This window comes from Pristiophorus japonicus, unplaced genomic scaffold (assembly GCF_044704955.1).
Source record: "Pristiophorus japonicus isolate sPriJap1 unplaced genomic scaffold, sPriJap1.hap1 HAP1_SCAFFOLD_52, whole genome shotgun sequence".
NCBI lineage: Eukaryota > Metazoa > Chordata > Chondrichthyes > Pristiophoridae > Pristiophorus > Pristiophorus japonicus.
Genome location: NW_027254426.1, coordinates 4,736,912 through 4,761,467, shown reverse-complemented (window position 1 = coordinate 4,761,467; position 24,556 = coordinate 4,736,912). Strand labels below are relative to the sequence as shown.

Sequence of the window (24,556 nt, the reverse complement as noted above, 5' to 3'; positions counted from 1 at the left end):
TGACCAAAATTGCATGCAGTACTCCAGGTGCGGCCTCACCAATACCCTCTACAGTTGCAGCAGGACCTCCCTGCTTTTGTACTCCATGCCTCTCGCAATGAAGGCCAACATTCCATTCGGCTTCCTGATTACCTGTTGCACCTGCAAACTAACTTTTTGGGATTCATGCACAAGCAAGGGCCCCCAGGTCCCTCTGCACCGCAGCATGTTGCAATTTCTCCCCATTCAAATAATATTCCCTTTTTCCTGTTTTTTTTCCCAAGGTGGATGACATCACACTTTCTGACATTGTATTCCATCTGCCAAACCTTAGCCCACTCATTTAACCTATCTAAATCTCTTTGCAGCCTCTCTGTGTCCTCTACACAACCTGCTTTCCCACTAATCTTTGTGTCATCTGCAAATTTTGTTGCACTACACTCTGTCCCCTCTTCCTAGGTCATCAATGTATATTGTAAACAGTTGTGGTCCCAGCACCGATCCCTATGGCACACCACTAACCACCGATTTCCAACCCGAAAAGGGCCCATTTATCCCGACTCTCTGCTTTCTGTTAGCCAGCCAATTCTCTATCCATGCTTATACATTTCCACTGACTTCGCGTACCTTTATCTTCTGCAGTAACCTTTTGTGTAATACCTTATCGAATGCCTTTTGAAAATCTAAATACACCACATCCATCGGTATACCTCTATCCACCATGCTCGTTATATCCTCAAAGAATTCCAGTAAATTAGTTAAACATGATTTTCCCTTCATGAATCCATGCTGCGTCTGCTTGATTGCACTATTCCTACCTAGATGTCCCGCTGTTTCTTCCTTCATGATAGTTTCAAGCATTTTCCCTACTACAGATGTTAAACTAACCAGCCTATAGTTACCTGCCTTTTGTCTGCCCCCTTTTTTAAACAAAGGCGTTACATTAGCTGCTTTCCAATCCGCTGGTACCTCCCCAGAGTCCAGAGAATTTTGGTAGATTATAACGAATGCATCTGCTATAACTTCCGCCATCTCTTTTAATACCCTGGCGTTTCATCAGGACCAGGGGACTTGTCTACCTTGAGTCCCATTAGCCTGTCCAGCACTAACCCCCTAGTGATAGTGATTGTTTCAAGGTCCTCCCTTCCCACAATCCTGTGACCAGCAATTTCTGGCATGGTTTCTGTGTCTTCCATTGTGAAGACCGAAGCAAAATAATTGTGTAATATCTCAGCCATTTCCATATTTCCCATTATGAAATCCCCCTTTTCATCTTCTAAGGGACCAACATTTACTTTAGTGACTCTTTTCCGTTTTATATATCGGTAAAAGCTTTAACTATCCGTTTTTATGCTTTGCACAAGCTTACCTTCGTAATCTATCTTTCCTTTCTTTATTGCTTTCTTAGTCATTCTTTGCTGTCGTTTAAAATTTTCCCAATCTTCTATTTTCCCACTAACCTTGGCCACCTTATACGCATTGGTTTTTAATTTGATATTCTCCTTTATTTCCTTGGTTATCCACGGCTGGTTATCCCTTCTCTTACCGCCCTTCTTTTTCACTGGAATATATTTTTATTGAGCACTAAGAAAGAGCTCCTTAAAAGTCCTCCACTGTTCCTCAATTATGCCACCGTTTAGTCTGTGTTTCCAATCTACTTTAGCCAACTCTGCCCTCATCCCACTGTAGACCCCTTTGTTTAAGCATAGTATGCTCGTTTGAGACACTACTTCCTCACCCCCAATCTGTATTACAAATTCAACCATACTGTGATCACTTATTCCGAGAGGATCTTTTACGAGCTTCAATTATTAATTTTCTCTTTACATGTGATGAACTTTTATCCCTATCTCGTTTACACGCTGTATTTTAGGAGAATGGTTTAAAATTTTAAGTGCTTATTGTCATGTATTCAACCAACATTGTAACCCATATATAATCTGACCTCAGTTGTACACTGTGAGAACAATGACCACTAGGTGGTGAACTTGTGGGAGACACTGCTAACCTGGACCTTCAGGTATAAAAGGGGAAGCTCCACCCAATTTCATCACTTGAATGCAAAGGAATAAAGGACAGGTCACAGACTGACCTTCTCTCAAGCATGGGCCTCGTGTGAATTTATACTGTACAGCAAGGACGTATCACTTATGACTCCAGGAACCCGGTGCAACTTTTGTTAAAATTAACAGGACCAACTATTTCACAGAAAAAATCTTCTCTGACATAATGTTTTTAGATCATGCACTGGTCGATCATTCTTCGGTGCAAAGTGGATGAACTGACCCTTCCCCACATTGAACCCCAGTAATCATAGTTAAGGGGAGATTTAATAGAGATTTTCAGAATTATGGGGAAACTGTTTCCACGGGCAGGAGTGTCGGTAACCAGAGGACACAGACATAAGATAATTGGTAAACGGAAAAATCCGGGGCGAGGGATGTGGGGTGAGGAGATGTATTTTTACCTGCTCCTGATCCTTACATGTTTATGATCTTATGACCTTTTACAGGAGAACAATCTCGCCCCTGAGCATGTATGAGGAGAAAGCTCCAGAAAATATTCAATATTCCCACCTGGTGAGCTTTCGCGTGTGAGGCGAACATGTTAACCGCGACACTGCGGAAACATCTCCACTTTCAGCACCTGGTCAGACGGAAATGTTAAGCGAGCAGGTGAACTGCTGAATCCCACTTTTCAGGAGTTGGTCGTGGTGCCGAACAAATGGGTTTTGCTTCATGACGATAATAAAGAAGTGGGACTCGAACCCATACTTCCAGAAAAAACTGCAAACTGCACACAGCACCTGAGACCGCTCGGCCATCCTGACTATTTAATGCTGTATGTGGCCACCTGCAGGTTGATTTTGAACGTTTGTACTTTTGTATCCTTTCACATGAAATAAATGAGGGCAGCAGGCGTATCTCTGCCTGACACCGGGGAAACAGTGAGACAGACCTTGGAGCAAGGGTCTGGTTATTGTTAAACAGAAAAGAAAATATTAATTCTGGAATTATCCAAAAGCAATGTGACCTCGACGTAAAATAATCAGGGGCTCAGTTTTGCCAGTATTTTCACAACTTAATGTTGCAATGTGAAACAATGCAGGAAATCAGTGGTGAAGATAAAATCCCACGGTGCTCATTTTCAAATTCAACACAGTACGATTTGAAATAAAGTGAAAGAATTTTACAGTGAAAAGATTTGGAAGTGTTACTTGTATTTGTGTCTTTAATTGAACTTTGGGGCGTCTGACTCCCGTTCATGCCTCTGCTGAATAAGAAAGGAGAGTTTGACGTTGACCAGACTGCACTGCCCCTGATATTTGTGAGCTCATCCTTTATATTCAGTGGTTTCTCGCCCTTTGATGGGCTGCAGTGTAGCGGATATCACGTTGGCCTCACACGTGAAAGGTCCCCGGTGGATCCGTTTTCTCTCACTGAAAGTTATCTATTTATTGAAGTGAAATAAAGAGCAATTAAGGAATAAGGGAGCCCTTTTGCCAGGAGAATAAATAGCAAATAAAAACAGCAAATGCTGGAAATCTCAGCAGGTCAGGCAGCATTTGCCAGGAGACTAAACTTGCCTGCGATTCTTCATCCACAGTAAGTTTAGGGAAATTCCAACGTCCTTGGCCCATACAAAGTTTCTACGGATTGCGGGATTTACGCATATCTTGCCCAGCAAATATCCTCAAAAACCTTGCAGCAAAAAAAGCAAGCGCATTGCGTAATTTTGCAGGTGCAAGTGTTTAAAAACACTCATAACCACAATAAAATAAAATAAACACAAATAAAAAAAAAACTCTGCCAACTAAGGTAAGTTTATTTTTAACCCGAATTACAAAGCTTAAAAAAAATTGGAACTATCTTGTTTTCTTCTAATGCGTTTATTAACTTTAATTTCAATTAATTTTAATTATGTGAGGTCAGTTTTTTATTATTTCTCATTGTGTGTGTGTTTTTTGTTCTCATGAATAGCACTGAGAACCCGTAGGTACGCGAGTCTCATTGCTATTAATGGGAAAGCTGTGGAATACGTACCTGATTGGCTGAGCAGTCACACGTGGGATCCCTCCGGACGGGAGCGTGCTTCGCAGCGCGGGAAGAGAAGGCCTCCCCAGTGGAATCCACGGTGCCTCCTAGACCACCAGGTAGGTTCGTAAAACATCTCCGGTCGGAAGGGAATTGTCCGCGGGAAGCCTCCAACCGGAATTTTTGGGCCAATATTCCCACCCGGATTGTTTTGCAGACTGACAGTCGAGACTTCAAAAACTGAACTGGAATAATTTCAGGAGCTTTAATCATAGATGACATTTTACACCCTATCTGACTTAACACACTCTGTATTTTATCAGATTGGTTTAAAATGTTCATTGCTCAAAAGACAAGGAACCTGGGGCACTTATGTTCAATTTATTTCACAGCAAATATATTCTAAAATGATATTTCTGCATGGGCTTGAACTGGGGATCTTTTGTGTGTGAAAGACTAACATGATAACTGCTACACTACTGAAACCCCTGCTTAACTGCCTGCCCAGAGAGAAGTGTTAAACCAGAAGGTGTAATTCTGAATCCCTTTCTGTGAAAAAATCATGACACAAACATTTCTCTGACCGAAGCTGCACAAGTCAAAAATGTTCCTTTCAAAGTCGTTAAACTCCCAAATGTCTGTGCCCCCCGAATCTTCTGAATCAGAAAGCTCTAGTTGTACCGACTCAATCCATAAATAACAAATAAAAACAGAATTGCTAGAAATCTCAGCTGGTCAGACAGCATCAGCGTTTTTACCAGGAGACTAAGCTCGCCTCCGATTGTTCATCCACAGCAAGTTTAAACATATTATAGAATCATGGAACGGTTACAGCACGGAAGTAGGCCGTTCGGCCTGTCGAGCCCGTGCCGACTCTCAGCTAGTCCCACTCCTCCGGCCTTTACCCGTACCCCTGAGATATTTTTCCTTCAGATACTTATCCAAATCCATTTTGAAAGATAAGATTAATTCTGCCTCTGCCACCCTTTCAGGCAGCACATTCCGGATCCTAACCACTCGCTGCCAAATGGCCTCCTCCTGTTCCGATGTTCCTGTGTATAAAGTCTGGGAAATACGAGTTCAATTCCTGCCACTCTCACAGCCTTCCTAAATATAGCACCGTCATTCTATTCTCGTAAAACCAGCTCCTGAATTATCGGCCAGCTGTGTTGGTTGGACCTCTGGTTATGTTCCTTAGACAACATCTACCACCGTGTGTCTGTAGTGTAGTGGTTATCATCTTCACCAAACACACCAAAGGTCTCCGGGCGAAATCATTTTGAAAACATTAAAATGGGCCGAATGGCCGACTCCTGTTCCTAATTCTTACGTTCTTATGATCTTATGTCCTTTCACTGGAGAACAATCTCTCCCCTGAACATGCTTGAGGAGTAAGTTCCAACAAAATATTTCCACCCGGTGAGCTTTCCCGCGTGTGAGGCGAACGTGTTAAACGCTACACTGCGGACACATCTCTACTTGCAGCACCAGGTCAGACGGAAATGTTAAGCGAGCAGCTGAACTGCTGAATCCCACTGTTAAGGACTTTGTCGTGGTGTCAGAACAAATTCTGGGTGAGCCTCCATTTGCCGGCGAAGTTTGAACTTGCGGTTAGAACTTTTGCAAAGAATGACTGCATTTTTACGTGGCCTTTCAACAAGTCAGGATATCCCCAAGTGATTTAAAGTCAATGAAGTACCAATGGAGCCTTGTAATGTGGGGAAAGATGTGCCCCAATCACCCCACACGCATCTGAACTCTTTCCGAAGCAGGAGAGTGTGTAACCTGGGTCTATAACATAAAGTAATGGGCTCATCAACGATTAAAGCCCATTATTAATCCTCTCACACACCTCAATTATGTTTATGCAATGCATCGATGGAAACTTCAATTACTGAACTTTACTGAGTTAAGAAACTTTAATCATTGATGAAGTTTTATCCCCTATCTGATTTTACACACACTGTATTTTAGGAGAGTGAGTTAAAATGCCCATCGCTCATGATACAAGGAACCTGGGGCGACTATTTAAAAGGTATCCCACAGAAAAATATTTGCTAAAATAATGTTTCTGTCTGAGCTCAAACCGAGGATATTTCACATGTGCGGCGATGGTGATAACCGTTACACGACGGAAACCTCTGCTTGCACCTCGAAAAAAAGCATCCTGCAGCGCTGCCTCACTTCCCAGCAACAGATCAAAGCGACAAACAAACCCATCGATTATTCCCACTTCCCCACCTCCACAGATACTGCCCGACCTGCTGAGTGTTTCCAGCATTTTCTGTTTTTACTGAATACAGGTATTCGTTCAAAATCAAACTGGAGGTAGCCACACACAGATTGAACAGAGCCAGAGAGACAGACAGGATCGGGAAACTCCGGGAAATGGCGCGAAACCAACAGGCGCCTGGCTGCAATCACCGACAGAGACATGTGATTTACATAATCCTGGCGAGCTCAGTAGATACAGCATGAGGCTCTTATTCTCAGGGTTGTGGGTTTGAGCCCCACGTTGGGTGAATCATTATCGTTAAATTTTATGTCGCTTTCTCGGGCAAACATCATGAATTAACCGATCAGCTTCTTTTGCACAGTGAAAGTAATGTTAACTGAGGAGAGTCGATAATTGAACAATTGGTTCTGGGCTTTGCATGTTAACTGTTAAACCATATCCCATTTTACACACTGTACTTGAGGCATCTGATTCAGAATGTTTATTGTAACATGAACGTGCCCCTGGGGAAACAGTGAGACAGGTTTTAGAGCAAGGGTCTGGTTATTGTGAAACAGCAAACACAATATCAATTCCGGAAGAACAACACTAAATTAACTGATTTGAACACGCAGCCTCCTGATCGGGAGTTAGACCCGTAACCGTTGCACCACGATGTCCAGATTCTACAACAGTCCCAGCGGATCGGAAGGTAGAAAATGTAACATCGCTATTCAAAAAAGGAGGGAGAGAGAAAACCGGGAACTACAGGACAGTTAGTCTGACATCAGTCATCGGGAAAATGCTGTCATCCATTGTTAAGGAAGTGGTATCAGGGCACTTTGAAAATTACAACATGATTTGACAGAGTCAACATGATTTTATGTAAATGTCATGGGCAGGATCAGAAAATAATCAAATAAGACTAATGTTCAGCTGGCATTCATATCTCGCGAACTCGATCACCAGCAAGTGAGCAGGAAGGCCAATGGAATCTTGGCCTTTAGTGCAAAGGGGATGGAGTATAAAAGCAGGGAAATCTTGCTCCAGTTATACAGGTATTGGTGAGGCAACACCTGGAATACTGCGTGCAGTTTTGTTTTCCATATTTACGAAAGGATATACTTGCTCTGGAGGCAGTTCAGAGAAGGTTCACTGGTCGATTCCGGAGTTGAGGGGGTTGACTTATGAGGAAAGGTTGTTTCGATTGGGCCTCTACACATTGGAATTCAGAAGAATGGGTGATGATCTTATCCAAATGTATAAGATTATGAGGGGGCTTGACAAGGTGGATGCAGAGAGGATGTTTCCATTGGTGGGGGAGACAAGAACGAGATCTTCGAATAAGGGGCCGCCCATTTAAAACTGAGGTGGGGAGAAATTTCTTCCCTCAGAGGGTTGTAAATCTGTGGAATTCGCTGCCTCAGAGAGCTGTGGAAGCTGGGACATTGAATATATTTAAGTCAGAAATCGATAATTTCTTAAATGATAAGGGGATAAGCGGTTATGGGGAGCGGGCGGGGAAGTGGAGCTGAGTCAATGATCAGATCAGCCATGATCTTATTAAATGGTGGAGCAGGCTCGAGGGACGGTGTGGCCGACTCCTGCTTCTATTTCTTATGTTCGTATAACTGGAACACAAGGGGACAGATGTTGTGTGCAGCTATACAAAGTCCTGGTTAGACCTCACTTGGGGGACCGTGTTCAGTTCTGGTACCGCACAAGCAGCATCAGCTTTTTTGCCAGGAGACTCAACTCGCCTCCGATTGTTCATCCACAGCAAGTTTAAATATAATGTTCCCGCCTGGGATAGAACCAGGAAATTTTCACATGGAAAGCAAACTTGATAACCGCCACACTACAGAAACCTCTGTTACAGGAAGCACAACAGAGGGGTGCTGGACAGTGAGCTCCCTCGGTGCTGATCGGGACCGATGCTGATGTGGAAGCAAGTCATCCTCGACTCCGGGGGACTGCCTCAGAAGAAGAGAGGAGGATCAGGAATGTGTTGGCTCACCTTAAACAACTTCTGTCCTTCACTGAAAGCTCTCGATCCTTCTCCTCCGCTGCCCTTTACAGAAATGTCACGTAATTACCACCCACCATGTTCACTTCCACATCCTCACAGTGGGCCACAGAGACTCCTGCCGTCTCCCCGCAATCAGCGAACTCACCCAGTTTGTAAAGTTACACCCGGAACAAGTGTCCCGCAAAGGGCAGGAGAAGCCAGAGAGTCTGTAAACTCAGTGTGTAACAGAAAGTAACGGGGTTATTAACGGTGATTACAGCAATTCATCATCACCATAGGCAGTCCCTCGAAATCGAGGAAGACTTGCTTCCATTCAAAAAGTGAGTTCTCAGGTGACTGAACCGTCCAATACAGGAATTACAGTCTCTGTCACAGGTTGGACAGACCGTGGTTGAAGGAAATGTTGGGTGGGACTGGTTTGCCACACGCTACTTCCGCTGCCTGTGCATGTGTTATACATGCTCTCGACGATGAGACTCGAGGTGCTCAGCGCCCTCCAGATGCTCTTCCTCCACTGAGGGTGGTCTTTATCCAGGGACTCCCAGCTGTTGTTGGGGATGTTGCATTTTATGAAGTGGCTTTGAGGGTCCTTGAAACGTTTCCCCTGCTCACCTGGGGCTCGCTTGACGTGTAGGAGTTCCGAGCAGAGCGCTTGCTTTTGGAGTCTTGTGTCAGGCATGCAAACAATGAGGCCCGTCCAACGGAGCTGGTCGAGTGTGGTCAGTGCTTTGATGCTGGGGATGTTGGCCTGATCGAGGACGCTAACGTTGGTGCATCTGTTCTCCGAGGGGATTTGCTGGATTTTGCAGAAACATCATTGGTGGTATTTCTCCAGTGACTTGAGGTTCCCACTGTATAAGGTCCATATCTCTGAACCATACAGGAGGACGGGTATCACTACAGCCCTGTAGATCATGAGCTGAGTGGCAGATTTGAGGCCCTGATCCTCGAACACTCTCTTCCTCAGGCGGCCGAAGGCTGCACTGGCTCACTGGAGGCAGTGTTGAACCTCGCTGATAACACGCTCCCGAGGTATGCAATTATTCATCCTCTCACAGACCTCAATTATTTTCATGCGATAAACTGATTGAGAATAGAAAGAGGGTTAGTATCTGGGTCTAAACCACCCGACCACCATGGAAAAATTACGATAATGGTATGTATTATATCTATATTAATAGAATCATAGAATCAGAAAGTTTCAGCACAGAGTGAGGCCATTTCAGCCCATCGTGTCCCCGCCGGCCGACCAAGAGCTATCCAGCCTAATCCCACTTTCCAGCTCTCGGTCCAGAGCTCTGTAGGTTGTGGCACTTTAAGTGCACATCCACGTATTTTTTAAATGTAGTGAGGGTCCCTCCCTCTACCACCCTTTCAGGCATTGAGTTCCAGACCCCCACCACCCTCTGGGTGATGAAATGTCCCCTCATATCTCCTCTAAACCTCCCCAATTACTTTAATTCTTCGCCCCCTGGTTGTTGACCCCTCTGCCAAGGGAAACAGGATCTTCCGATCCATTCTATCCAGGCCCCTCAATTTTATACACCTCAATCAGGTCTCCGCTCAGATGCCTCTGTTACAAAGAAAACAGATTCAGCATCTCCAAACTATCCTCATTGACAAAATTCTCCAGACCAGGCAACATTCTAGTAAATCTCCTCTGCACCCTTTCCAGGGAAATCACATCTTTCCTGTAATGTGGTGACCAGAACTGCACGCAGTACTCCAGCTGTGGTGTAGCCAGTGTTTTGTACAGTTCAAGCATAACCTCCTTGCTCTTGTATTCCATGCCTTGACTAACAAAGGCAAGTATTCCATATGCCTTCTTAACCACATTAACTACCTGGCCTGCTACCTTCAGGGATCTGTGGACCTGCAATCCAAGGTCCCTTTGTTCCTCTAAACTTTTCAGTGTCGTACCATTTAATGTATATTCCCTTGCCTTGTTAAACCTCCCCAAATGCATTACCTCACACTTATCCGGATTGAATTCCATTTGCCACAGTTCTGCCCAACTGACCAGTACATTGATCATCATCATCATAGGCGGTCCCTCGATCGAGGATGATTTGCTTCCATGAGTTCACAGGAGTTTCGATGAAGGACCCGATGTTCCAGTCCTGAATCCAATTGAGGGGATGGAAGATCCCTTTGTGTGGATTTTTTTAACGTGGGGTGACCGTTGCACACCTGCCACCACATGGGCTTGACAGAGCTGGGTCTTGGTCCAGTGGAAAGGGTTAACCAAGACGACAGGAGACCAGCTCTGCTGCACGGACCCAGTGCCCACAAATATCGCAGTGTGGGCTGGGCCCGTGCTGCCCCTGGGCCCTCGGCTCTTCTGGGCCCCGTCCCCTCATCTGGCGCACCTCCTCCACGATCTGTCGCCGCTCCTCCACCATAAACATTCAACGCATCTCGCCACATACACTCACCGCTCATCCGTCCCGACCTTCCCACTCCTCTGTACCTGGGCCCTGCCGATGTTCCTGCTCACGCTCCAAAATGACGACCAGCGTTTTGATGACGTCACCCAGACGCCCATTTCAAAAACATCGGCATTTGTTTAAATACCTTAAAACTGTTAACATATATGTAATAAAGCTTGAAGCACCTCCCGGAATTCCTTCTAAGATGTGATTATGGTTTGTTGATCCAGATTCCAGAATCCATGGAGAGATGTTACCCATGGTATAAGGTGGTGTGGCTGGATTCCGATGGACTGCATGGATAGCTTACCAACTTCGCTTGTTGTTTTAGTATCATCGCGCTGGTCCCTCGGAGAACAGTGTGAAGTGGTGGGAGGATCAATGTGGCCAGGATTCGTGTCCTGGTCAATATTTATCCCTCAATCAACATCACAAAGACAGATGATCTGGTCATCATCACACGGCTGCCTATAGGAGCCTGCCGTGTGCAAATTGGCGGCTGTGTCTCCCACACTACAAGAGTGACCGCACTTCAAAAAGTACTTCATTGGCTGCAAAGCGCCTTGAGATATCCATTGATATCTTCCTGTAGTCCGCCACTTTCTTCTTCATTATCAACCACTCAGCCTATTTTAGTGTCATCTTAAAACTTCTTACTCATACCCTCAACATTTCAGTCCAAGTCATTGATGCATACCACAAAAAGCAAGGGACCCAGCACTGAGCCCTGCGGAACCCCACTGGATCACAAAATCAACCATTACGCTTTGATTCCTGCCTCTGAACAAATTTTGGACCCAACTTCCACTTTGCCCTTGAATCCCATGGGCTTTTACATTCGTAAGCAGTCTGCCAAGTGCGACCTTATCAAAAGCTTTGCTAAAGTGCATATACATTATATCATACCACTGCCCTATTCAACCCTCCTGGTTACCTCCTCGAAAAATGCAATGAACTTAGTCATACACGACCTTTCCTTGACAAATTCATGTTGACTATCCTTGATTAATCCATTTCTTTCCAAATGAAGATTTATCCTGTCCCTCAGGATTTTTACAAATAATTGTAAAAGGTTCGGCTGGCCAGCCTGTATTTCCTCAATCCCTTTCTCCCTTTTTAAACAAAGGTACAACGTTAGCAGTGCTCCAATCCTCTGGCCCCGCACCTGTAGCCAGTGAGGATTGGACAATGGTCGTCAGAGCCTCTGCTATTTCCTCTTTTGCTGCTCTTATCAGCCTGGGATACATTTCATCCGGGCCTGGGGATTTATCCACTTTCAAAGCTGCTAAGCCACCACTACTTCCTCTCTCACTCTCTTTATTTCATCTAATATTTCACACTTCTCCACCCTCATTGCAAAGACCACATTGCCCCTCTCTTTTGTGAAATCAGATGCAAAGTATTCATAAAGAATCCTACCCACGTCTTCCGCCTCCGCGTACAGATTCCCTTTATGGACTCTAATAGGCCCCACTCTTTATCTTGTTATCAGCGTGCTCTTAATGTATTTGTAAAACATCTTTGGGTTTTCCCAGATTTAATTGCCAACATTCTCTCATGCTCTCTCTTTGCTTTCCTGATATATTTTTTAATTGCACCTCTGCACCTCTAGAGTTTCTGCAGTATTGAGTTATCCGTATCTGTCATAAGCTTTCCTTTTTTTCGTTAACTTTCCCTGTATGTCCCCTGACATCCCAGGAGCTCTAGATTTGTTAGTCCCACCTTTGTTTTAAGGGAACGTACTTGCTCTGTACCCTCAGGATCTCCTCCTTGAATGCCTCCCACTGCTCTGACACTGATTTACCAGCAAGTAGCCGTTCTCAGTCCACTTTGTCCAAATTCCATCTCAGCTCAGCAAAATTGGCTTTACCCCAATTGAGAACTTTTATTCCTGTTCCCCTTTGTCCTTTTCTATAACTACCCTAAACCTTACTGAGTGTGATCACTCGCACCAAAATGCTCTCCCACTGATACCCCTTCTACCTGCCCCTCTTCGATCACAAGACCCAGTCCAGAACCGCTCCTCCCTTGATGGGCGTGTTACATACTGGATAAAGAAGTTCTCCTGAATGCATTTTAGGAATTCTCCACCATCTGTACCATTCACACTATCATTTTCCCAGTTCATATTCGGGTAGTTAAAATCCTCCACTTTTACAGCTCGATAGGTTTTGCACTTCTCAACATTCTGCCCATATACTTGTTCTTCTATCTCCCTCTAACTTCCTGAGGGTCTACAGTGCACTCCCAGTAGTGTGATCGCCCCTTTTTTGTTCTTCAATTCAACCCACATGGCCTCGTTTGATGACCCCTCTCACACATCATTCCTTTTCACAGCTGCACGATCCGTCAATAATCTCTCACAACTCAACTGAAAGCAGCTGGAATGTGCAGATTTGAGAGGGGTTTTCTGCACCGTCAGGGCTGGAAACTGTCGAGTTTGAATGTGTACCGAACTGTACAGAGTATTCAACAAATATAGCAGGACTGGGATACATTGTGCTTTGTCAATACTGAACCAGAAATGCACATTATTCAATGCTTCTCATATTTAATTGAGCACGTTTTCAGCTGGTTTTGAAACAGGAACCTTTTGCGTGTTAAGCGAATGTGATGACCACTACACTACGGAACCCACACTTTCAAAGCAGACTGCAACCTGAATGCAGCAACTTAGACCGCTCGGCCATCCTGACTGCTCAATATTATGTGTGGCCACCTGCAGTTTGATTTTGAACTTTTGTGTCCTGTCACATGAAGTAAATGAGGACAGCAGGCGTATCTCTGCCTGACACCGGGGAAACGGTGAGACAGACCTTGGAGCAAGGGTCTGGTTATTGCGAAACAGCAAAGAAAATATTAATTCTGGAATTACCCAAAAGGACAGGGACCTCAACATGATTTAAACATGCAACTTTCTGATCAAGAGGCAGACACACCACCGCTGCACCACGAGACCTAAACACTGAGTCTGAGATGTTCGTCAATATGAAGGTTCTGCAATAAAAGGGGCTTTAAAATCCACTTTAAAATCCCCTGTCAGAAGCTGCGCTCACCTGCCAGTCACCATATGTTTATTTGTTAAACTTTTGTGTTGCTTTCACGGGATAGCATCATTAGTTAACCCATCACCTTCTTTTGCACAATGAAAGAAATGCTAACTGAGGGTGAGTTGATACTTTAATCAATAAATACAGCAAATGCTGGAAATCTCAGCAGGTCAGGCAGCATTTGCCAGGAGATTAACCTCGCCTCCCATTGTTCTTCCACAGCAAGTTTAAACATAATGCTCCCACTTGGGATCGAACCAGGGACCTTACACGTATAGAGCAAACGTGACAACCACTACACTACGGAAACCTCTGGCAAAGCAGCCCCAACAGAGGGGAGCTGACCAGTGAGCTCCCTCTGTGCTGATCGGGAATGTGCTGGCTCACCTTAAACAACTTATGTCCCACACTCAAAGCTCTCAATCCTTCTCCTCCGCTGCCTTCACAGAAATGTCATGGATCACCCAGCCACCGTGTTCACTTCCACATCCTCACAGTGGGGCCACAGAGGCTCCTACCGTCTCCCCGCGATTAGCGAACTCGCCCAGTTTGTAAAATTAAACCCAGAACACGTGCCCGGCAAAGGGTAGGAGAAGCGGGAGAGTGTGTAAGCTCGTTCTGTAACAGATAGTAGTGAGGTTATTAACGGCGATTACAGCAATCATTAATCCTCTCACACACCATAATTATTTTTCTGCGATGAACTGATTGAGAATGGAAAGAAGTTTAATGCTCGAGATCTTAACCACTTGACCAGAGAACAGCTTCGATAATTTGTATAAATATAAAAATATATATTTATTTATGGACCTGAATATCAACGGCTCGCTGCCAAGACCTCATCGCGCGACGGTCGTGCATCTAACTTTGAGCGAGAGAAATTGTTCCACAGTGACACCCATTTCATCTTTTGTTCCCTTTTAAACACTAGAAACTGAGACAGGGGAATAAATAGAGAAACCAAAGCTCAACGATACAGACAAGAGGAAGAGAGAAGGGGAAATACTGTCCCAACCCAGAACTGATGCAGAAACCCCTCTGCTGCGCTCGGGGTGGCCACCCACAGACTGGATACACTAACGTCCCAACAGCTCATTGACTGTCGGAGTGGGACCGTGCGGCGCTTCAGAAGACAGGTCGAAAAAGCAAAGTCACTGAATCGATCTCATGTGCTCCTTCTGCCAAGAATAGCTACACACAAAAAATGCTTTTTTAAAAGTTACACCTTATCTCAACGTTTGTCAAAAAGTTAGCTTGTTGGTCAAGGGGTATGATTCTCGTTTCTGGCTTGTTAATTGAAATTTGCGAGAGATCCCGGCCGAGCCCATTATTCTGCCGTGAATTTTGAAATTACATCGAACTTTTGCAAAGAAGGACTTGCATTTCTGCAACACCTTTCAGGAACTCATGATGCCTTAAAGCGCTTTACAGTCGTTGAGTTATGTTTGAAGTGTTGTAGTGTGGGGAAAGATGTGCCCAAATCACCCCACACGAACCTCAACTCTTTGCGAAGGAGTTCGGTGCAAATAATCAGGGACTTGGACTATCTTTGAATGAGTTCTGCTTGTACCTGTATTCAAGCTTAAAACAGCAACTGGGCTTCCATCTCACGGGAGCAGCGTGTCGCAGTTCGCGAGTAGGTGACTAGGTTTGGGGTTGATGTGCGTCACTTTCAATTTTTGAAATTTCACCAAGCAAAGAAATGATGAATCCAACTGTCTCTGTAATCCTTTTGTTCAGGTTTAATCACAGGAATATTTGCAGTCAGGAGGTGAAAAGTAATTAAAACCGACGACTGGCTTTGGGACAATCAGTATACTTTGTCACAGAAAAGGCACCGGAAGGCTGGAAGGTAGATCACACCAGTTGTGGGAGAGCTGGTTCGTGGTGACATGGAAGTGTCTGCAGTGTGCGGGACCAGACTGCTTCCATGCATCCACAATGAATGTCCCTCCCTTTATTTGGGAAAAGTACAACTGAGAGTAGACAAGTTCCATCCCGGTCGGAGCAATCTGAAGCTTTAACTGACTGACACCCTGGTTTGGGATGTCTTGCAGTTTACATTTAAGTTAGTCTCTGTGGCGCAATGGGTTAGCGCATTCAGCTGTTAATCGAGCGGTTGGTGGTTTGAGCCCACCCAGGAACGAAGCTTTTAACTGTTTTCCCCGAGGATTCAGTGCCGCACAGTTCCAGGTTGTCATTGTGCGTTTTGGCTGCACGAATATATTCCGCAAACATTGCCAGCTGTGCTGTTATCCAGTGAGTTCCCACTCCAATACTTTTATGAACATTTAGTTAATGGAAAACGATAACAATTTTTTACATGGACCATGGTCCTCCATCCAGTCCACGAGAAATAAATTACGTTACTGGGTTTAAAGGAACTGGTGGAAATTGTCTGACCGATCGTTATGGCTTTGCTCAGATTCTGAGAGTCAACAGTTTGCGAAGAATTATCTCATGGCCAATGCCTAGCATGAAAATGTCTCTCAGCATTTGTTCTAGGAATCCCTCAAATTCGCAATGTCCTGCGAGGCACCTTAATTTGGCGACATAGCTCGCTACTTCCTGGCCCTCCGACCGTTGGCACGTGTAGAACCGATACCTCGCCATCAGATCGCTTTCTTTAGGATTTAGATGCTCGCAGACCAGCTTACACAATTCTTCATAGGATTTAGTTGTTGGTGTCACCAGAGCTAGAAGATTCTTCATGAGGCCATAGGTTGGTGCCCCACAGACGGTAAGGATGATCGCCCTTCATTTGGCAGCGTTCTCGTCGCCTTCCAGCTCGTTGGCCACGAAGTATTGGTCGAGTATCTCCACAAAGGCTTCGCAATCGTCCACTTCTGAGAACTTCTCCAGGATACCAACTGTTCCTTGCATTTTTGCGTGGTTGTTCATTGTCTCGTCGCTAATTGATATCCTCATAATAAAGGATGAAACTTAGTATTGTGAACACTGAGTAAGTGTGACCTTTGCTCCTTTAATAAGTCTGCAGAGTACAGGTACCTCATGGGTGGCCTGCTTACATACCGTGCTCCCAAGGGATACTGGGATCCCTTGGGACTCCGACAGGTAGGCCCTCTGGTGGTGGTGTGCACAGGTTGTCAAGGGTAAAATACATAACACAAGATGTGAAAAGAAATCAACCATCAAAAGCCCTGTCATTAACCGCAAAGGGTTTCCTGCAATTTTCTGATCGCAAAGCGCTTTCAGTCCTTGTCCTTAAAATTGCAGACGTGGAAATTGGGGAGTTTAATGACTTTGAAAGGAGGACATTGTTGTTTGGTGCCGTTCTGGTCAGAGAAATGTTTGTGAAAGGAACTTTTTGCAGAGAGAGGGATTGGGCATTTCAGCTTGTTCCTGAACACTTCTCTCTGGGCACTGAGCTAAGCAGCAATTTCTGTCGTGTGGAGGTTATCACATTTCCTTCACACTTGAAAAGTTCCCGGTTCAAGCCTGTGCAGAAACATTATTTATCAAACAAAAACTTGTCTGCAATAAAAACTGTTTTGGATACATTGTTGAATGAGCAATGCACATTTAAAACCAGTCTCCTCCAATACAGTTTGTGTAAAATCAGATCGGGGATAAAACTTCATCAAGGATTAAAGTTTCATGAGTTATTAAAGTTCACTTTTTGAAGTTTTGACTGTCCCTGTCAGCATTTCATTCATTCTGTGAAACAATGCGATTGGTTTACACCAGCAGATCTAAGCTGCATTTGAAACCACAAACAACTCATTAATTATGCGCTTTTCCCTAGTTCCAGAGCTCAGAGGGTTATTGTCCATCCCTGGGATACAAGCTACCTCGGACCCATGCCAAAGCTCCCCGTACACCGAGCACAGGCTCAGGAAAACCCCGGGGGAGAGGTTATCCCGGTCACTGGGCCTTCCAGCAGCCCTGAACAAGCGCCCGGTCTGAAACTTTCCAGAGTAATAACTTGTATCTGGAACATCTAACAGTAAGGACGGCCGAGCGGTCTGAGGCGCTGCTTTCAATATTTGATTAAATTATCAATTCTCCCTCAGTTCGCATTTTTATCATTGTGCAAAAGAAGATCATGGGTTCATTAATGATATTTACCCACGAAAGCAACATAAAAGTTTAATGAAAAGTAATCGCCCAACGTGGGGCTCGAACCCACGACCCTGAGATTAAGAGTCTCATGCTCTACCGACTGAGCTAGCCGGGCTTCTCAACGTTTACTCTGTCAATCCCCTTCAGAATATTGTCCGTTTTAATGAGATCACCTCTCATTCTTCGAAACTCCAGAGAGTATCGGCATGTTCTACACAATCTCTCACCATAGGACAGTCCTCTCATCCCAGGAATCAATCTGTTGAACCTCCGTTGTACCACCTCCAAGGCAAGTGTATCCTTCCTCAGGTAAGGAGACCAAAACTGTGCGCAGTACTCGAGGTGTGGTCTCACCAGGGCCCTGCACAATTGGAGCAAGATTTCCTTACTCTTGCACGATGGGCGGAATATTAGATGCTATGGTCCGAATATCCTGATTTTCTGCTGATTCTACGGTTGTATAAAAAGTTATTAAAATTCGACAGTCACTCGGCAAACATATTTGTATTTCCTTCAGTGTGCAACACTGATGGATGGATTAATGATGATTGAAACAATTATTCAGTATTTCACAGACTTGAATTATATTTGTCAGCTTGCTCTGTAAAAATGCTTTCCCTAACCAGGAATCAAACCCAGACCATGGCAGTGAGAACACCAAATACTAACCACTAGACTACCAGGGAACACTGCTTGCAGCCTCTGCGATAGCTTTAAATATAGTCAGCTTACAATCACAGCTGAGAATTGTGCGGTGACACGGGGTGTAACTGGATTTGCTGGGAGCAGCGTGGAGGCCCCGACCTGCGTGAGAACACCAGCGGCAGGTCGGGGCCATAAAAGGAGCGGTGAGCGGCGGCCTGGGAGCAGCGTGGTGGTGTACCACGGCAAGGTACAGCGCGAGCTGGTGAATGAGGGCGACGGCAGCGAAGAGTGACGTCATGAAAGTCCAGGTCGGTGATTGGAGCGTTGGCAGGTCTAGCAGGAGCAGCGAGAGACTGTGGAGGGATGTGATCGCGGCCCAGGGGCGGCGTGAGTTCAGGGCCAGGGGTCCAGCGGCAGCACGGGCCAGCCCACACTGCGATATGTGTGGGCACTGGGTCCGTGCAGCAGAGCTGGTCTCCAGTCGTCTTGGATAACCCTTGCCACTGGACCAAGACCTCGCTCTGTCAAGCCCGTGTGATGGCTGGGGTGCAACGGCCACCACACGTTAAAAAAATCCACGCACAGGCATCTTCCACCCTTCAACATGCAGTTCGGGACCTGGAATATTAGGTCCATCATTGAAACACCTGTGAACTCATCCTTTTTTGGCGTGGAAGCAAGTAATCCTCGCTTCGAGGGACTGCCTATGATGATGACGAACTGGATTTGCTGCAGTCCGCGGGCAGCAGGTGATGAAAACGGGCGTGAGAGGGTGAGTGACAGGTGGGCACTGCTTCTGATGCTATCTGACCCACGGTGGGAGTGGCCGGGGATTTTAAAGCCCTTTCATTGCACCAATGCAGGGTAAATGAAACTGTGTTTCAGGAACCTTCATGTATACAAACATGGGCACTCTGCACTGTAGACCTCGTGGTGTAACGGTCGTGTGTCTGACTCCAGATCAGAAGGCTGCGTGTTTATATCACGTCGGGGTCACTGTACTTTTCCATATTGTTCTTCCGGAATTGAGATTTTCTTTGCTGCATCACAATTTATTTTCCCACCCATCTTTGTACCATCAGCAAACTTGGCTCCATTACACTGGGTCCCTGTATCCCTGGGATAGGGGAGGGACGACACACCGGAGAAGTGTGAGCTTGTGGACCGGAGAAGTTGCAGCTGCTGGAGCTGTGCGTTTTATCGGGGAGGGACGGGGGGAGAGCCCGCCGAGCGAACGGAGAAGCTGAGAAGCTGCTGTGCTTTTCATCGGGTTTGACACTGTTTAAAAATTGCAGAGTGCCAAGTTTTCTCTCCCTACTGCCCATGCGCGAAGGTGCCGGCAGTGTTTTCGGCGCAGGCATTTGGCTCGACCCCCCACTTCACCATCGACACCATGCCAGGACTCCGGGGGCTGTACACAGCGGCCAGGATGGGGCGAGTTTTTCCCCGCGCCATTTCCAGTGGCAAAGTCGGTGCGCTTGAGGTCAGTGCGCCGACAATACTGCTTGAGGAAAATCTAGCTCTTAAAGAGTAAGGAGTACACTGAAGGAAATACAAATATGTTTGCCGAGCAACTGTCAAATTTTAATAACTTTTTATACAACCATCGAATCAGCAAAAAACAGGGCACTCGGCCCATAGTACCTAATATATAGCCCACAGTACAAGAGTAAGGAAGTCTTGCTACAATTGTACAGGGCCCTGGTGAGATGAGGAGAAACTTCTTCACTCAGAGAGTTGTTAACCTGTGGAATTCTCTGTCGCAGAGTTGTTGATGCCAGTTTGTTAGATATATTCAAGAGGGAGTTGGATGTGGCCCTTATAGCTAAAGGGATCAAGGGGTATGGAGAGAAAGCAGGAAAGGGGTACTGAGCTGAATGATCATCCATGATCTTATTGAATGGTGATGCAGGCTCGAAGGGCCGAATGGCCTACTCCTGCATCTATTTTCTATGTTTCGATGTTTCTCTGTCCTGCTACTGCTTCTTTAATAATGGATTCCAACATTTGCCCAACCACAGATGTTCGGCGAACTGGTCTATAGTTTCCTGCTTTTTGTCTGCCTCCTTTTTTAAATAGGGGCATTACATTTGCAGTTTTCCAATCTGCTGGGTCCTCCCTAGACTCCAGCGAGTGCATGTCCACAGATCCCTGAAAGTAGCAGGCCAGGTAGCTAAGGTGGTTGAGAAGAAATATGGAATGATTGCCTTTATTAACCGAGGCATCAAATACCAGAGATGGGGTCGGTGGGGCAGGTTAGGTCACAGCTAGAGTACTGCGTGCAGTTCTGGTCGCCATATTACAGGAAGGACATGATTGCACTGAAGATGGTGCAGAGGAGATTTACGAGGATGTTGCCGGGAGTGGAGAATCTTCGCCATGAGGACAGATTAGAAAGGCTGGATTTGTTTTCCATGGAACAGAGACTGAGGGGAGACCTCATTGAGGTGTATAAAATAATGAGGGTCCAAGATTTAGTGGATAGAAAGGACCTATTTCACTTAGCAGAGGGGTCAACAACAAGGAGGCATAAATTTAAAGTAATTGGTCGAAAGTTTAGAGGGGATATTCCTTCACGCAGAGGGTTGTGGGGGTCTGGAACTCATTGTCTGAAAGGGTGGTAGAGGCAGAAATCCTCACCACATTTAAAAAGTGCTTGGATGTGCACCTGAAGTGCTGTAACCTGCAGGGTTATGGACCTAGAGCTGGAAAGTGGGATTAGGCTGGAGAGCCTCTGGTTGGCCGGCGCAGACACGATGGACCGAAATGGCCTCCTTCTGTGCTGCAAACTTCTTTGATTCTATGAACTCATTTGCAAAGAGTTGAGGTGCGTGTGAAGTGATTTGGGCACATCTTTCCTCACATGACAACATTTCAAAGGTACTGAACGGCTGCACAGCGCTTTGAGGCGTCATGAGTTACTGACAGACGCTGCATAAATCCTAGTCCTTCTTTGCAAAATTTCAATGCAATCTCAAGGCTGGTCTGGGATTTGAAGCCAGGATCTTTCTGCAAATTTCACGTAACAACCACAAAGCAAGAATCATACCCCTAGACCAACAAACCACCTGCTTAGCAAATGTGGAGATAAGATGTAACCATTATTGAAGCATTTTTAGTGTGTGTTGCTGTTCTTGATCGGAGGAGCACATGAGACGGAATCAGTAACTTTGCCTTTTCGACATGTCTTCTGAAGCGCCGCACAGTCCCACTCCTGCAGTCAATGAGCTGTTGGGACGTTAATGTATCCATCATCATCATCATCATAGGCGGTCCCTCGAAACGAGGATGACTTGCTTCCACGCCGAAAAAGGATGAGTTCACAGGCGTTTCAATAAATGACCCGAACGACATCCCAAAGGGTGAAAGATGCCTGTACGTGGATTTTTTAAACGTGTGGTGGCCGTTGCACCCCAGCCATCACACGGGCTTGACAGAGCGAGGTCTTGGTCCAGTGACAAGGGTTAAGGAAGACGACAGGGGACCAGCTCTGCTGCACGGACCTAGTGCACACATATCGCAGTGTGGGCTGGCCCGTGCTAACCCTGGGCCCCTGGACCCAAACTCATGCCTCCGCTGGGCCCCGATCACATCCCTCCACAGTCTCTCACCGCTCCTTCGCCCCGATCTCGCCGCTCCTGCTGTGTCTGCCCACGCTCCAATCACCGACCTGGACCTTGATGACGTCACACTTCGCTGCCGCCACCCTCCTGCACCAGCTCGCGCTGCTCCCTGGGTTGGTCTCCCGGGACCTCCAAGCTGCTCCCAGGGCCGCTCGCCTTTCCTTTTATGGCCCCGACCTGCCGCTGGTGTTCTCCCGTTAGTGTATCCAGGCTGTGGGTGGCCACCCCGAGCGCAGTAGAGGGGTTTCTGCATTAGTTATGGGTGGGGACAGTATCTTTCCCCTTCTCTCTTCCTCTTGTCTGTATCCCTGTGCTTTTATTTCTCTATTTATTCCCCCTGTCTCAGTTTCTAGTGTTTTAAAGGGAACAAAAGATGAAATGGGTGTCACTGTGGAACAATTTCTCTCACTCAAAGATAGACGCATTACCGTTGCGCCATTAGGTCGAGGCAGCGAGCCGTTGATATTCAGGTTCATATATAAATATATATAAATATATCTATATGTCTCATAACTGTTCCCTGGTGTTCGAGGGATTAAGATCCGGCGCACTAAACTGGTTTCAATTCTCGATCAATTCATCGCATAAAAATAATTGAGGTCTGTGAGACGATTAATGATTGCTGTAATCACCATGAATACCAATACTTTCTGCGATAGACCGAGCTTACAGACTATCTGGCTTCTCCTTTGCTGGGCACGTGTTCGGGGTTTAATTTAGTAAACTGGGCGAGTTCGCTGATCGCGGGGAGACGGTAGGAGCCTCTGTCCCCCACTGTGAGGATGTGGAAGTGAACACGGTGGCTGGGTGATCCGTGACATTTCTGTAAAGGGAGCGGAGGAGAAGGATTGAGAACTTTCAGTGTGGGACAGAAGTTGTTTAAGGTGAGCCAACACATTCCCGATCAGCACAGAGGGAGCTCACTGGTCAGCTCCCCTCTGTTGGGGCTGTTGTGCCAGAGGTTTCTGTAGTGTAGTGGTTATCACATTTGCTTTATGCGTGAAAAGTACCCGGTTTGATTCTGGGTAGAAACATTATGTTTAAACTTGCTACAAGGGAACAATCGGAGGAGAGTTTAGTCTCCTGGAAAATGCTGCCTGACCTGCTGAGATTTCCAGCATTTGCTTTTTTTATTTGCTATTTATTCACCTGGTAGAAAGGCTCCCTTATTCCTGAATTGCTCTTTATTTAACCAATAAATAGATAACTTTCAGTGAGAGAAAACGGATCCACCGGGGACCTTTCGTGTGTGAGGCCAACGTGATATCCGCCACACTGCAGCCCATCAAAGGGCGAGAAACCACTGAATACAAAGGATGAGTTCACAAATATCAGGGTCAGTGCAGTCTGGTCAACGTCAAACCCTCCTTTCTTATTCAGCAGAGGCATGAACGGGACTCAGACGCCACAAAGTTTAATTAAAGACACAAATACAAGTAACACTTCCAAATCTTTTCACTGTAAAATTCTTTCACTTTATTTGAAACCCTACTGCGTTGAATCTGAAAATGATCACCATGGGATTTTATCTTCGCTGCTGATTCTAATTTCTCTGCACGGAAGGAATAACCGGTGCTGTTAAATTTGACAAAAGTTGCCACAGATTCCTGGTGACATCGGCAATACAGTGTGTAAAATGGGTTAACATGCTGAAAAACAGATGAACAAAACAAATAGGAGCAGGAGTCGATCATATGCCCCTCGAGCCTGCTCCGCCATTTAATACGATCATGGCCGATGTGATCATGGACTCAGGTCCACTTCCCTGCCCGCTCCGCAAAGCACAGGACAAATGATTGAAGTATCGACTGTCCCTCAGTTAGCATTTCTTTCATTGTGCAAAAGAAGGTGACGTGTTAATTAATGATGCTTTTCCATGAACGCAACACAAAAGTTGAAGAAAAAAACATACGGTGACTGGCAGGTGAGCGTTGCTTCTGACACCCGGTGGGAATGGGCGGGGATTTTGAAGCCCCTTGTGTTGTGAAAGCTTCATATAGAGGAACATCTCACAATCATTGTGTAGGCCTCGTGGCACAACGGCAGCGCGTCTGACTCCAGATCAGAAGGTTGCGTGTTCAAATCACGTCGGGGTCACTGTTCTTTCAGAATTAATATTTTCTTTGCTGTTTGGCAATAACCAGACCCTTGTTCCAAGGTCTGTCTCATTGTTTCCCCAGTGTCAGGCAGAGATACGCCTGCTGCCCTCATTTAATTCATGTGCCAGGACACAAAAGTTCAAAATCAACTTGCAGGTGGCCACACACACCACCGAGCGGTCTCAGGTGCTGTGATTAGATCGCAGTTTTCTCTGGAGGTGTGGGTTTGAATTCAACTTCGGACATTTCTTGTTTTTAATAATAAAGCGAAACTCATTGTTTGACAGCACGACCAACTCCTTAAAACTGGGATTCAGCAGTTCACCTGCTCGCTTAACATTTCCGTCTGACCTGGTGCTGAAAGTGGAGA

The 24,556-nt window shown here is 45.8% G+C and overlaps 2 non-coding genes across 2 annotated transcripts; one reads left to right on the top strand and one right to left on the bottom strand.

Annotated features, from left to right (window-relative positions):
- Window positions 1-17,861: 17,861 nt before the first annotated feature.
- On the bottom strand, window positions 17,862-17,934 carry trnak-cuu (transfer RNA lysine (anticodon CUU)). Its single transcript has one exon. It is a non-coding gene; the product is annotated as a tRNA-Lys (tRNA).
- A 6,178-nt stretch (window positions 17,935-24,112) lies between these two features.
- trnaw-cca (transfer RNA tryptophan (anticodon CCA)) lies at window positions 24,113-24,184 on the top strand. Its single transcript has one exon. It is a non-coding gene; the product is annotated as a tRNA-Trp (tRNA).
- The last annotated feature ends 372 nt before the right edge of the window (window positions 24,185-24,556 follow it).